The sequence below is a fragment of the Heterocephalus glaber genome, unplaced genomic scaffold, assembly GCF_053883595.1.
Source record: "Heterocephalus glaber isolate CG9 unplaced genomic scaffold, H.glaber_assembly_v1.0 deba00001442, whole genome shotgun sequence".
Taxonomy (NCBI): Eukaryota; Metazoa; Chordata; class Mammalia; order Rodentia; family Bathyergidae; genus Heterocephalus; species Heterocephalus glaber.
The window spans coordinates 18860918-18876137 of NW_028258296.1; positions in this window are offsets into that span (position 1 = coordinate 18860918).

Genomic DNA, 15220 nt, shown 5'->3' on the forward strand with positions numbered 1-15220 from the left:
ACTTATTTGAACTTAACTTGTACTATAGATCTATAGGCAAAAATCTTAATTTTTTAATTTTACTTTTCAAAAGTTATTTTGGATTTCATTCTGAATTAGCTGATTTTTCTCCTTAAATTCTTTAGAGTTGTACCTTCATTGCATTTTAGTTTACATAATTTATGATGAAATATTAGCAGCTATCCTTAGTCTTCTTAGTCAACATGTAATGTATTTTGTAATTTTTTCTTTTGACTGACATAAAATTTTCTATGTATTTAAGTTTGGGGTAGTTTAAATATGATGTGACTAGATATTTTTTAATTTACCTATGTATGAGTCTATCTACTTGCCTAGCTATCATCTATCTATCTATCTATCATCTATCTATCTATCTATCATCTATATATCTATCCATCTATCTATCTATCTATCATCTATCATCTATCTATCTCTGTTCTTGTGCTGCTTGCTATGACTTCAGCTTCTGGAATAAAGGATTGCTAACTTTCATTCTTTTGGAAGATTCTCATGAATTCTCCACAAATTTTCTTCTGTCAAGTTTCTTTCTCTTCTTTTCTAGGACTTCAGTGAGCATGTATTAGACTGTTTGACACTGTTCCACAGCAGTTGGCTGTTCTGTTGTTTCCTTCTCTTACTGTTTCAACTGATCTATCTTCCAGTTAACCCAGTCTGTTCTCTGCTGTATCCAGCCTGTTCAAATGCTCACCAAAGAAATCCCTCATGGATGGCATTGCCATTTTTAAAAATTTCTATTTTTATATTTAATGTTTTAAAGTTGCCATTTGTTTGTATGTGATCACACCTCTCCCATTAAACCCTTCAATATATTAAACATAGTTAACTTAAATTTCCCATCTGGATCATCTTAAACCTGGTTGTGCTGGCTGTTTTAGACATCAGTACTTGCCTCTCTCTCTCTCTCGCTCTCTCTCTCTCGTAAATTTTGGTACATTGCTAAACAGTATGTTTAGGACACTAATACTGAGCCAAACAGTTTTTATTTTGAAAAAATGGGCGTGCTTCTTCTCTCTCTCATGCCATTCATGTGTATAGATTGGAAAGGTAGTCATTCTACTTGGTTGTTGAACTTGATTTGTGTTCCAACGGTGACTTCAAATTCTTCTAGCAGTTCAGTATGGATACCATGTGCTTAATTTGGATTTCAAGTTACTACTCCACCTTCAGCTTTTAACAGTCTCTGTATTTTTAATTTATTTATTTATTCATTCATTTTTTGGTACCAGGGATCGAACTCGGGTCTTTGCGCTTGCAAGGCAGGAGGCAGAACCACTGAGCTAAATCCCTGCCTACAGTCTCTGTACTCTTAAACCATGGAAGGTATCTCTTTCCATTCTATTGTCCCCTTTTAACTGATTCCAGTAGGTAAAGTGGGTAGTTTGCTATCCTGTCCACCCAGCCTCCTGCCAGGTAGTCCCTGTGTGTCCAGCCTTCAGAATGGCACTTTCTTGGTGTTCCTGCCCACTCTCCAGGCTACTGAATGCTCCCTTGCTTCTGTAGAAAGGGAAGGGGAGTTGAGTGGGTGACCTTGCTATGTCACTTACCCTCTTAATGTCATACTTCAAAATCCCAGGCCCTAGTGGGCTTTCTTTCTGTCCTGGAAGACGACCTTTTCATCCTTCAGTTTACCTATAGCTACTCCTACTGGCAGAGGTTTCCTGGCACTTCTGTAATGAGTCACTTCTATTGCTCTTTATTCAATACAAACCTGGGAGGAGCAGACAGGTTTTGCTGCTATTCATCCTCCTTACCTTGGCCAGAGACTAGAGACTAGTAGATATTTTCACTTTCACCCAGAAGCAAACTGCTTTACATTTACCTTCTCACAGGGCCAGGGATTTAGCTCAGTGGTTCCACCACCGCTACCTGCCTTGAAAGCACAAGGTCCCGACTTTACAAGAGCCTACATTTACCTTCTTACGAGGGCAGAGGCTCTTTCTCCAATGCTTAGAGTGGTGACTGATCCTTCTGCAGGGAGCATGTGTCTTTTACTTCATTAGAGGTAAGTGTGAGGGTGCACATTTGCAGGGGTCACTTAGATCTCCTATCCTCTCCTGGATGCTTCTTGGGAGCACAAGTAGGGCCTGGGGAGTGGGAAAAACACCTTGGATGGTACTGACTTCAATACTGACTTCAATAGTATCTGTACCCCTAGGATTTGATTCTGTTATATTAACTCAAACCTAGCCTTTAAAATGTGTTTTTAAAATGGCTATTTTTCCCTACTGTGCTCTTATTGACAGTCACCTCTTTCTTCCATAACCTTCCAAAGGTGAAATAATTTATTTGTCTCAGCTCTCTTTGGAGTGAATTTTTCAGCCTTTGAAAATCAGTTCGTGCGATTAGAAGCCTCATCTTTCCAATGATCCTTAAAAGAGTAATACTTTTATAGATTTTTTTGTTGCTCTTAGGTAAAATGACTTTCTCTTGAAGCATTCTTCTTAGCAAAACAGAGAGCTAACCAAGAGTTAACTTGCCCTATAACATAGATTTATTAAGTGCCATGGCCAGAACTTAAGCTCAGATTTTTTCTGAAATAAAAGCCTATTTTCTTAAACATCACACCATAAGGCATCCTCTGTGATCTTCTCAGCATAGAACCATATTTTAGAGTCTAATTAATTCTAGTCACATGCAGCTATTTTCCCTTTTACTCCAACGAAGTACTGTAAGCAAAATTTCTATTATTCAATGGGTCAACAAATTTCTTACCCTATGTAAATCTAAAACACAAGAATTTTCTCTTCATTTCCTCTCTCTCTCTTTCTATCTCTCTCTGTGTGTGTGTGTGTGTGTGTGTGTGTGTGTTAGCCTTTCTCTTCTGATGTAGTACTAGGGATTCAACCCAGACCTTCACACTGAGCTACATTTCCAGCCCTTTGTAATTATTTTTTCAAATTATGAGACAGAATTGCATTAAACTGCTAAGTTGCACTGGCTGAGCTCAAACTTGTGATTTCCCTTCCCTTATCCTCTCAGGCTGCTGAGATTACAAGTGTGTGTCTTTATGCCCCATCTTATTTTTGTTGTTGTTGTTTGTTTATTTGTTTGTTTGTTGGCTTTAGGTAAAACTCCCGCCATCCTCAGAGCCCTAAGCCATCTTTGGAATGCAAATGCTCAGCATTTGCCGTTATTAGATAGGGTTGGATAAAACCATTGCTAGTATCTATGGTCTTACAAAGATGCAGAGGCCAGCCCAGGGAACACATCATGTTCTTAAGGAGATGGAGCCTTAAAGGAAGCAAGGGGGCTTCAGAACAGAAGAATTCTACATGAGACCAAGAAAGCTGGTAGAAAAGTGACTTAGATTGAGTAGCATGCAAAAGGATGCTTGGGAAAAACAGATATTGTTACCAGAGAAAGTATCGAATTCAAAGACTCCCGCAAAGGTAGGAGCTAAAGCACATAAAATGGGGTCAGAAAAGACAGAACTGGGCTTTTGACAGAGGTAGAAAGTGGTTTAGAAGAGAGCTATGATTATAAAACACATCCTGTAGTCACCTGCAGAAGCCATCATGTAGTTTAGAAACAGGCGAGAGTCTAAGGTGCAGCCAAATGGCCTCCTCACACCTTGGCCAGATGTGCATTTGTACAGAATATTTTACCTCATAAACCACTTTCTCATATTATCTTATTTGAAATTCACGGCACTCCTATATAGCAGGAAGGGCAGTTATTGTAGTCCCATTTTACAGATGAAAATTCTGAGACAGAGTGTTCAAGACACATCGGACTTTCCAAAACTGTACTCACACCCCTAACTCATAGATCCTGATGCAGACAGCCATGCTGTTTTCACCAATCTGGACATGAACATGTGTGGTGCAGGTTTACTTCCCAGGTGTGTGCACAGTTACATACGCTCTCCGGACACTGCACAAATATATATATAAATATGTACATTTATTTGTAAATATTTGCATGGTTACCCTAAGAATCAGAAGATATTAATGAATCATCTCATTGCATAAATTGTAATATGATAAAAGAAATTCAAAAGGGATGAATCCTCTCCAAAGCTCAAGTAACAAACTTTCATACGATGTTGGGGAAAACAAAATGTTTTGTCATTCTTAGGGGCATAAATCAAAACCTTCCCACTAAATTGCAGAAGGTTTGAGGTTTTATTAATTTAAAAAATTATCTGCAAAGTCATTACTTGGAAAATGGTAGGATTAGCAAAGAGAGACAAGACCTGCATGGGATGAGTGGAAGGTGTTGGTGAATATTTGGAACATTCTTTTCTTAAAAACCTCTTGGAAGTATTTGCCCACATCACTGTTCAGCTGCACTTATGGGTTTAGGAGTCTCTCTTCCACAGTACAGTAGGGACATCCTGAAGGACTGGACTGAGATTTTCTCTATTTGCATTGTATAGGCCCAGCAGAGTGCCCATATAGAGTAAGTCATTCAATAATATGTAGAGATAAAGGGAGGAGTGTCATCATGCAACAAAATATGCACACACACATAATGATAGCTCCCAGACAACTCCATGCACACCCAAACCTCAGTGCACCTCTGTGATTTGCTCCTGAACTTGGGACAAGTGCTGACTCTGATGAGTGGGCAATGAATTTTTTCCCTAAAAAATACTGTAATTAGAAATAATTCTTGAAACCGACACAGAACTCTCATATTTCATTGGGGCATTACTAGCCTTTTCATGGGCTAATAAAAGCCTTTTAGGCTTAGTGGTGTTACTATTCATGTTTTTGGACACTTAGCACTTAAAGTGCACAAAATACAACTCAGTGAGGTCAAATACGTTTTCCTGAGTTATGGGGACAGTGGGTTAATTGCTGAGTACTGAAACGTTTTTTTCTCCTCAAAAAATGGTGAGTACTGGGTTTAACAAGTTTGGAAGCTGACAAGTACCAAAGACCCAAGTATGCTCATTTATATGTTTGATATGATTGTCAGCACAGTGGGTTATATGGTAAACCAGTACCACCACAAATATTTGATTAATACATTGGGCTATGATGTTACAATAGCTACAATGTCACTAGAGGACAGGAATTTTTCAGCACCATTATAATGTCTGGGATCACTAGCCTACATGTTGTACTTCACTGGTTAAACTGTCATTATGTATACAATTCCAGGCATATATTTCATATGTATATGTAAACTCATATTCCATGTTTATATAATGCAATATGTTATATACAACATGGAATTGTACAGTTGTTGTTACTATGTGAATATATGCATATTTCAGGGTATATATATTTGTGTATTGTTTAACAATGGAGATACATTCTAAGAAATGCACTGCTGGGCCGGGAATTTAGCTCAGTGGTTCCACTGCCTGCCTCTCAAGCCAAGGACCCAAGTTTGATCCCTGGTACAAAAAAAAAAAAAATAGAAATGCACTGTTGAGTGAATTCATCATTGTTCAAATGTCATAGCACATACGTTTTTAGGCAAACCTGAATGGGACTAGATGGCAAAGGTCAATCACTCAGTATGGCCCTTGATAGTAAAAAGACAAAGTAAACACAGGGTGTATCAAACTGCTGCCATTGCAACACAGCATAATGTTGTATAGTGAACTTATTTATGTATGTTATGGTTTCTATATGGATGTCCCCTCAAAGCCTCATGTGCTCATAGGTAGGGTTTTGGGGAGGCGACTGGTTCATGGATGTGATGATACTCATCACCGGAGTTGTCTACTGATGAGCTTGTACCTGGGTGCAATGTTGGGAGGTGAAGCCTGGTGGAAAAAGTGGGGTCATTGTGGGCATGCCCTGGAAGGATATATACCCCTCCTCCTCCCTTGATCCCTCTCTGCTTCCTACCTTCCATGCCATGAACTTTTTTCCTCTGCCGTGCACCCCTGCCATGCTGCCCTGCCTTAGAACCAGCCAACTATGAACAAAACCCTGTACAATCTGTGAGCCAAAATAAACATCTCCTCCTTTAACTTAGGTGTTGGGTATTTTGTCCCAGCAGTGAGAAAGTAACTAAAACAGAATAAGAGGAGTTCATTCTAAAATGATGATTTATAACAATGTAGAGCTGCCTAAAGCATGTAAAAGCCAGGAATCCTTTTGGAATGATCCCAAAATAGTACAGCAAGTGGATAAACCATTAACATAGTCATTATATTATCAAATATTATGCACAGTCCTTAATTGTATGTGCTATTTTAAAATCTTTTATTATTACTGTATATTGCTGTATAAAATGTTTACCTACCTTGTGTGGAATTAGTATATATTTTATATAATTGTCAGAACACTAGGTTTGTTTACACAAACAACACCACAATCACTTGAGTAATACACTGGCCTATGATGTTACAACAGCTACAATGTCACTAGGTGATGGGAATTTTTCAGCTCCGTTATAATTTGTAGGATCACCCTCATACATGTTGTACTTCATTGGTGAAAATGTTGTTATGCAGGATGACATATATATTTTTGCAATGGGATTATACCCTATACACCAAATACTAATATATATTATATATATATATATATATATATATATAATATATATATTCTGCAAAGAATGTATACACACTTCAGGAAAAGAAAAACTTGGATAAATATTTTATAAGAGGTCCTCAAAGTGGTGGCCATGAACTTCTAAACACTTATTAGTATGGCAAACTGCTGCTTGAGTAACCTTGGTCATTGAGATTGCTTCACATGCGTTTACAATTTGTTCTCTAAGAGTCAGTAGTGTAATGGGTTTTCTGCTATATATGACATCCTCTAGGGTCCCCCACACAAAGGTAACACCATCTGTTAAAAAAAATCACACTATTTTTTTCATGAAGTATATACATTTTTGGCAGACTCTGTATATATATTATATACATACATATATATTATTTATATACATATACTATGTATATGGAGTTGTATGGGTGCTGCTATTATTTGAAAGTGTACATGCTCATGTAAAATTATATTATATATGCAGGTATATATGAATACACTGGATCATCTGTGTGTATATATGTATGCACTGTATTATATAGTTATCTGGATCTTTAAATTTTTCACATAGTGTTTTAAATCTCAAATTAGCTTTAGTACAAGTGTATTAAAACAGTGAGAATAACCGATGTTAGTTTTGACCTATGGGAGTCAAAATTAAAAATGCAAATCAGATGCACAGTATGTCAAACTAATGCAAATGACTTCAAGGTCCCTGCTATCTTTCACTACATGATCACAATCACATATAAATGAAAGTTATTAGAAACTTATAAACCCATGCATTCCTGATACCACAGGACCCCAACCCAGCCGTCAGCTGAAATCACCTTTGGATACAAACTGCACAACGACCCTGTAGCTGTCTGGTTCACCCCTGCTTTCCTGCTGTCTGTCACAGCTCCAGTGATGACTTACCAAGTCATCTTATGTGGTCCAAAGTTTGACTTAGATCTTGTTCTCATTCACAGGGGAGCATGGAGCAAAGTCTGTCTGCAATTAACTGGATGCATTCAGGGAAATCCCTCCTCATTCATTCATTTATTTTCTCACTCCCAGGCACTAAGCATCTGCAACTTGACAGGTATTGCATTAAACACGGAGAGTGAGTGAGGCATAATCCCTGCCTTCCTGATGCTGGGTTTTCTGCAGAGAAGTTTTCTTAAACCCCAACCTTATAGTAGCTTTTTCAGAATATGGTTGCATATGTTTCAGAATGATGTATAATGACATAAGACCTGAGTGATTTTGTTTAATAAATTTTGCCATAAAAATCCAGTTTGAAAAATAAAGCAGAATACAAATATGCAGCATGTATTGACAAAGACATAGTAAATGCACATGAATTTTAAAGGAAATATTTCATTAGAAGAAATTCAGAATGGTCTGCATCCAGAGGTGATGTGAGCATGCTGGAACCATGACTGTGAAACAGGACCTGTACTCTGCTCAGGAATGACTACAGCCAACTTTATTTCCCTCTTTGAGCTAAGACCAGAACTCCACAGCTGAGGCTTGACCTAGGTACACTATAAACGAAGTGATACTGAGATGGAAGTTCTCCAGGTTGCTTTGGAGTCCCACTCTGCATCAAGGTAGGCTTGTCTAAAATATCTAAAAGCTGAGAATCTTTTGGAATGATCCCAAACCCTAGAGTCTGAAAACTGAGTCGGGAATTCCTTTCCAACAGTCTTGTAGGTTATTTTGGCACTTTGGTTTATAATCCTAGCTGGACCTCATCTGAAGTTCTAAAGCCCATAAAATAAGAATGAATAGTCAATGTAAATAAGCCAAATTTGAGAAATTTCAGACTCTTCTTGGCTGAATGTTTCAGTTAATCTACCTTGTCTATGCTGGGTTATGTTTTTTTGGCTAGAACTGCCACACTGCTAGAATTCCTTTGCAGATAAGAAACTTCCCTTCTCATCATGCAGGAGATCTTGCTCTCCAAGAGCTGGGATGCATTGTAATATATTGAAGTTAAATTGTTTAGATATGTGTTGTGGCTGAATACTGATAAAAGTATGATATAAACCATATTATCCTTAATCAAAAGTTACATTTATTTGTAGATTTTAAAGGCAACTAAAATTTTTATTTGACAGGTTCCAATAGCTCTAGTTTGGCATACCTGCACATTTTTATTGTATCCTGAGATTGGGCATAAATCAAATGGTTTCCTACAGACAAATAAAAGTGGTGTAGTAATATAGTTCTTGGAATTTAACATTTCGTGGTCAGGAGGTCACATATGCTAAGTTGCTTATTTATCCACCTCTTAAAGTTGAATTCTGTGGGCAAAAGACATGAAACAATGTGACTTACTGTATCAGTGAAGAATGTATTGTTCTTTTTCCTCAGGCAGATAAATTAGCAGTGTTGGAGCAGCAGATCACACAAGAATGTCATCAGGAACACAGTATTTTGGCATTTTGTTTTGCTTTGTTTTGTTGAAATGCACTCGCTTTTTTATTACAATCATCAATTTTATTTTTATCATCAATTTTAGACAGCGAGATTTAATAGGTATTTTTAATATGTGGAAGAGTTAGTGTACAGCAACCATCGACATGCTCACGGGTATCTCCAAGCCTGATTTTGTAGCCATCACGGAGGTGCCACCTGTCACTTCTGGGCTGAGGCATCTTAGAGCCCAAGTATTTGCTCCTACGCTTCACATGCTGCCAAAAGTAACCTCACAGGCCACATATTCCAGATGATATTCATACAGTGGAGACAGCCATTTGACCCACACTTAACTAGGAGATGAGAGATGGACATTTACACAACTTTCTGCATAGTACAGAAGATGATAATGAAAACAGAGGTGGCATAAACAAAGGTTCATGGGATAGCTATCTCATTTATGCAGCACAAAAGTAAGTAACTATCACTAAGTATTTTGTTACACATTATCTCCTTTGAACATGCTCATTCATTTCCATTTTACAATATTCTTCAGATCAGTATACTCAGGATCAGAAAAGATTCCACTTGCTCAATGCAGGTAGCTAGAAAAAGAAAGGATTCAAGATTTGATTTCAGGTTGCCTAACTCAGCACCTGGATATTTCTTCTCTGAAGAGTATATCAGAAACCAGAGCTGATCACATTCCATTAAACCTCAAGTCACTTTTAACCCAGGACTCCAGTTTCTCTCTTTAGGAACTTATATATTTCCCTTTAAATGTACCTGGAATTTATAGGTGAAAAACTGGCAAATTAATAAAGAAAACCACATTAGTGCCCTAAGACGGGCAGCCCAGGGGTGGTGGTAGAAACTAGTGGAAGCATTAAATCCCCTGCTGCTTTATCATTTCCCACATGCAGTTACTTATTGCAGCATTTAAAGCTTGGAACACCTTACTTAGTGGCCCTCCCTGGCTACTTACATCAAGAATAGAGGCAGAAGGAGCCCCCACCCCCACGCTAAGGAGGCCAGATGTATTGCCAAGATCCTCCTGCAGGCAAACTGGAAAGATGAGGCTCTTTCTGATTTTTTATACGGAGAACAATGCTGAACTTTCCGAGACCTGGCATAATGCAGTCACATGTTTTGTTTCTGCATTCGGAATATTGTCTTTTCATAGTCCTTCAGAATATGTTAAGGAGGTTTCACTCTATATCACAAATCATGGTTTAAATTTCAAAGCATTAGATACAAATGACCTTACACTACACTCATCGATGTCACTCTCAAACCACCCCAACATAGTTTCCATGGGAACTAAAGTACATCAGAGGAAGGAGAGAGAAGAGAGAGAATATGTAAGGCCAAACTTTCAATCCCAGCCTCCTCTTTCCTGGGAAAAAAACCAAAATGTGTCCCATACTAAATCCTGATGAAATTAGATACTGAATTTTTTATTTATTTATTTATTTATTTATTTATTTATTTGTACCAGGGATCAAACTTGGGACCTTGCACTTGCGAGGCAGGTGGCAGAACTACTGAGCTAAATCCCCAGCCCCCGAATCTTATTTTTGATACGAACATAAGTTTTCCCCCCTGAGAATCTAATCTGTAGTACTACACACATGGTTATGGAAAAACTTTTCAAAGAATCCCTTCACATGTTATAAATTATATTCAGAACATCAGAAGCCATGTATACCCATTTAGGAGTAGGGTCAATATCATCCATTGTTATTGCTGTTATGCAGTTGTTTTGAGAATTATTATTGTACAGATTTACTGTTTGTTGAGAATCTACTTCATGCCAGGCACTGGAATGGCATCATTAATGAAGATTTGTAGTCACATAAGAACACATGCCAGCAGAACATGGTGGTACATGCCTATAATCTCAGCACTCTGGGAGGCTGAGGCAGGAGGATTTCAAGTTCAGATTTTGCCTGGACAACTTACTGAGATACTGACTCAAAACAAAAGTCAAGCAAAAACACAGCTGAGGATGTAGTTCAGTGCAAAGGCCCTGCGTTCAATTCCAGTACTGAAAAAAAATACATGACACAGAGGAAGCCTACAAGTCAGAGTGCCATGGCTCCCAGGCAGGAAGAGGCTTCTGGGTAGGTGTGCCATGGCTCCCAGCACAGAGGAAGTGAGCCGCGTAGGCACCAGGAACACACACACACATCCCTGGCTCTCAGGTCAAAATAGTGGGAGGGGCAGGGGAAAGGAAAGAAGGGAAAGAAAAAATGATGAGAAATGGAAATAAGGGCTTTGTAAATAGGGAACGCTGGAGGGCATGAAGGGAGGGCTAGGAATGGGGGAAAAATAAGAACCAAGATGCATTATATAAAGGTACAATTCCCAATGAGAAATGTAATTGTGTTGTATATCTACAATGTACCAATAAAAGAATTTAATTTAAAAAAAAATGAAAAGACAGGTAAACAAGCCTCAGAACCAGACTACCAGATCACCTAAAGAAACCCCAAAGGGAAAAGAGATAGAATACTCTAATACGCAACCACCTGGACTCCCTGATCTAGCAACGAAAGAGGACCTGGAAAAAATGAAATCAGAAATAATTTCCCACATACTAGCAAAGACTGTGCCCATAGTGCAGGACATGATTAATAAATCTAGAGAGGATACACATAAAAAAAAATAGAGGAGCTGAGGAACATGACGGAATGCCAACATAGGAAACAAATTGAATCAATAAAACAGATGCAAACAGATTTCCAGGAGATTAAAAACTCCATTGAAAGTCTATGCAGCAGAATGACCCAATGTGAAGACAGAATTTCAGATATAGAAGATAAGATTGCAATTAGTGACCAGGAAAAGAAAAAATTCTTTGGGCAAGGGAAGGGAGGGCAAGGGAAGGGGGGAAATAAAAGAATCAAGATGCATCATGTAAAAGTATAAGATCCCAATGATGAATGTAACTGTATTTCATACCAAAAATGTACCAATAAACTTAATGGGAAAAAAAAGAAAAAAGAAAAAAGAAAAAATTCTTTAAAATTTTAAGGGACCACAAGAAATCAATCCAGCAGCTTCTAGATGATGCAAAGAAATAACATAAGACTGATTGGAGTCAATGAAGAAACAGGAGAGAGTGCAGATGACATAAAAAAACTGTTTACAGAAGTGATGGCAGAAAACTTCCCAAGCAAGGGAAAAGAATTTGCCATACAGATAAGTGAGGCATATAGGACTCCAACTAGCCTTGATCAAAAAAAAAAATCTACACATAGGCATATAACTATTAAGATTCCAGAAACCCAACAGAAGAACAAAATTCTACAAGCAGTAGGAGAAAAGAAACAAATCACATTCAAAGGAAAGCCCATCAAAATCACAGCAGACTTCTCAGTGCAAACACTTAAGGCAAGAAGAACTTGGAGTGATGTGTTTCAAGCCCTAAAGGAACACAGCCTCCAACACAGATTGATGTACCCTGCAAAACAGTCTTTCAGAACTGATGGTGAAATAAGATACTTTCATGACAAAGAGCACCTTAGGAACTTCATGAATACCACACCAGCACTCCAAAAAATTTTAGACAAAATCCTAGGAAAAGACAATGAGGATCACAACCCCAGGAAGCAAAGCAGAATGAATCCACCAGGCATGACAAGGGGGAGGATCAAACAAAAAGAAAAAGTGATGACAATGATAACTCAATACATATTAGTTATAACCATCAATGTTAATGGTCTCAACTCACCAATCAAAAGAAATAGACTGGCGGAATGGATCAAGAAGCAAGAGCCAACATTATACTGCATACAAGAAACACACTTAATTCACAAAGAAACTCATAGACTGAAAGTTAAAGCGTAGAAAACAATACTCCATGCTATGGGAACCCAAAAAAAGCAGGAGTAGCTATCCTCTTTGCAGATCAAGTGGATTTCAAACCAACACTGATTAAGAGAGACAAAGAAGGACACTATATTCTTGTAAAAGGAACGATCCAAGAGGAAGGGATGACAATCATAAATATCTATGCACCAAAAACCAGTGCACCCAACTATATAACACAAATACTAATGGACATGAGAAACCATATAAGCACTAATACAATAGTAGTGGGGGATCTCAATACTCCATTGTCACAAATAGATAGATAACTAAACAAAAAACAAGCAATTAAATATTAGAACTCAATCAAACTCTTGAACATATGAACTTAACAGATGTTTACAGAGTGTTTCACCCCACAGAATCAGAATATACATTCTCTTCAGCTGCACACGGGTAACTCTCCAAAACAGACCACATACTTATTCATAGAACATATTTAGGTAAGTGCAAAGGAATTGAAGTTATCCCCTGTATGTTATCAGACAATAGTGCAATGAAATTGGAGATCAACAACAAAAGAAACTGCAAAAACTTCATAAACACATGGAAATTGAACGACACACTTCTGAATAACCAGCGGGTCACAGAAGAAATTAAAGAATAAATCAGAGAGTTCCTTCAAATAAATGTCAATGACAATACAACATATCAGAATCTATGGGACACAATGAAAACAGTCTTACTAGGGAAATTCATAGTAGTGAATAATCATATTAGGAAAACAGAGCGAGCCCAATTAAACAACCTAATGCTGCACCTCAAGCTTCTAGAAAGAGAAGAGCAGGACAAAACCAAAGCTCATACAAGGGAGGAAATTATAAAGATCAGAGGAGAAATCAATGCAATGGAGACCAAGAGAACCATACAAAAAATTAATGAAGGCAAGAGTTGGTTCTTCAAAAAAATAAACAAAATTGACAAACTCTTAGCCAACTTTATCAGAAAAAGGAAAGAAAAGGCCCAAATCTATGCAATTAAAAGAGTGAAATTACAACAGACCCAGCAGAAATACAGAGAATCATCAATACCTACTTCCAGAACCTATATGCCAATAAGATGGACAACACAGAAGAAATGGACAGATTCCTAGACACGTATGAATTACCAAAGTTGAATGAAGAAGACCTAAAAATTCTAAACAACCCAATATCAATCAATGAAATTCAAAATATAATTAAGAACTTACCAACAGAGCAAGCCAGGTTTCGAATGGCTTCACTGCTGAATTCTACAAGACATTTAGAGAGGACCTGCTCCCACTACTGTTTAAACTCTTCAATGAAATTGAAAGGGAAGCAATACTCCCAAATTCATTCCTGGAAGCAGACATCACCTTGATCCCCAAAGAAGAGAAAGACCCAACTGAAAAAGAGAACTATAGACCAATCTCACTAATGAACATAGATGCAAAAATCCTTAATAAAATACTGGCAAACAGAATGCAGAAGATCAAGAAGATCATACACCCTGACCAAGTAGAATTCATCCCAGGGATGCAGGGATGGTTCAACATACCCAAATCAATCAATGTAATACACTATATCAATAGAGCCAAGAACAAAAACTATATGATCATCTCAATAGATGCAGAAAAAGCATTTGACAAAATGCAACACGTATTTATGATAAAAACCATACAAAAGATCAGAATAGAAGTCTCTACCTCAATCTGATAAAAGTCATCCATGAAAAACCAACAGCCAATATCATACTAAATGTTCAAAAACTGAAATCCTTCACACTAAAATGAAGAACAAGACAAGGATGCTCACTATCACCACTCCTGTTCAATATAGTTTTGGAAACATTAGCCATGGCAATTAGACAAGACAAAGAAATAAAAGGAATAAAGATAGGAAATGAAGAAGTCAAATTGTCATTATTTGCAGATGACATGATACTCTATATAGAAGACCCCAAGAACTCCACCAAAAGTCTTCTAGACTTAAAAACCAAATTCAGTCAAGTAGCTGGCTACAAGGTCAACACACAAAACGCAATAGCTTTCCTCTACATGGATGACAGACTCACTGAGAGAGAAATAGGGCCAACAATTCCTTTCACAATAGCATCCAAAACAGTGAGATACCTAGGAACCAACCTAATGAAAGAAATCAAAGACCTCTTCTATGAAAACTATAGCACTTTGAAAAAAGATATTGAAGGGGATATCAGAAAATGGAAAGACATCCCTTGCTCCTGGGTAGGAAGGATCAACCTAATGAAAATGGCTATACTTCCAAAATTGCTATATAGATTCAATGCAATCCCAATTGAAATCCCAGCAGCATACTTCATAGACCTTGAGAAAACAATCCAAAAATTCATTTGGAACAAGAAGAGACCTAGAATAGCAAAAGCAAATCTAGGTAACAGAGATATGGTAGGGGTTACCATAACTTCTAACTTGAAACTATACTACAAAGCTACTGTGACAAAAACATGATGGTACTGGCAAA